Here is a 1,495-nt window from a genome sequence, read left to right as displayed (position 1 = left end):
TAAGAGAGGCAGCCCATAGAACTTTCTTTTATTCTTTTATTTTTATTATTTTTATTTTTATTATTTATTTTCTAACAATTTAGATTTTGATGCAGGTTTATTTAGCATGAATAAAGAGCTAAAAATTACAAACTACGGCTGATTCACCATGAAATCAGGGAAGTTCCTTTCATTTCTTCAATCTGTCTCACTTTTGCATTACAATGAGGACATTGTTTAGTTTAAGTTTGGGCGTGTAAACTCCTATAGTCATTTGCTCTTCTTGTTTCCTATTTATTTTTATTTATTTTTTAAGATTTTATAAGTCTTGAGTTGTTGGATTCTCTTACCAAGCATGCATTTGAGTATGATTGAATTCTCAATGACTCTGAAAAATTGTGATTGAGGATGGGATTGAGAAAAATTTACAAAAATTTCTTTTATGTCAAGCTGAGTTTTGTGGGTACTTTGATTTAAATCTTTGACCTTGAACATAATTGAGCACATAGTCTTATTCCATTTTGTTTATGAAGAGAATCAGTTGAATTAATTGAATCAGGGAAGTTCAATCTTGCTTTGCTCTAGAATCCGTTGATGGATCATTGAGGCGAAATCCTAGTTGATACCAAATATTAGAGAAATGATCTGGACAATTTTATTGTATAACCAAAAAACTTTCCCAACCGTCCTGATTATCATGCCATCATTGCATGGTGTATTTCCATAGTCAACCCCATTGAGCCTTATTTTACATGAGTTTTTATTTATTCTTTTAACTACATAAATCATTTTCGTTCTAAGCCTGAAAAATCATGATTTACCTTTTACAGTTTGAGAAAATACTTTGGTGGAAATCTACAATTAAAGAGAAAGTTAGTTTAAGGAAATTATACTCTATTTGATCAAAGCATGTGGGAAAAAAAAGGAAGGTTGAAGTGGTTGAAGATTTGAAAAGGCTACAAGAATTGAGGTGGCTGAACGAAAAAGGTGGGAGGCGGAGAAAAAAAAAAGAGAAGAAGAAAAAAAAAGAGTATTTTTGCTGGGTTTGTATTTTATTCAGAGGTGATTTATCCATCATGGCAAAAAAAAAAATGGAAAAAGAAATTCAATAAGTGGAGTGCAAATCACTATAGATTTTGTTGAAGGTGTACTTGGTACTACTTCATTGATTACAGCAACAATAATATCACAAGTATGAGCATATAGTCGATAAAGAGTTATGATTTGAATCATGTGGATATCTCTTTTATTGTTCTTTCCACCAAGTATTTTCCCAGTTTGCTTTGATCTTCCACATTCATTTCTTTCTTAACCCTCACCCTGTGGCCTGTCATTACAACATTGATTAAAGACCTTTTGATTTCTGATTTTGGTGTTTGACTACATTAGTGGAGATAATTTTCGAAAATTAGACTTATGGGGTTAAGTTTTGAGAGAATTCTTCTAATATTAGTTGTTCTACTTTTATCTGAGTTTGTAGGTGGTTTGGAGTTGAATTGATTATATCACACACACA

The sequence above is a fragment of the Juglans regia genome, chromosome 7, assembly GCF_001411555.2.
Source record: "Juglans regia cultivar Chandler chromosome 7, Walnut 2.0, whole genome shotgun sequence".
Taxonomy (NCBI): Eukaryota; Viridiplantae; Streptophyta; class Magnoliopsida; order Fagales; family Juglandaceae; genus Juglans; species Juglans regia.
The sequence above is the reverse complement of the archived record's forward strand: the minus strand, read 5'-3'. Positions refer to the sequence as shown.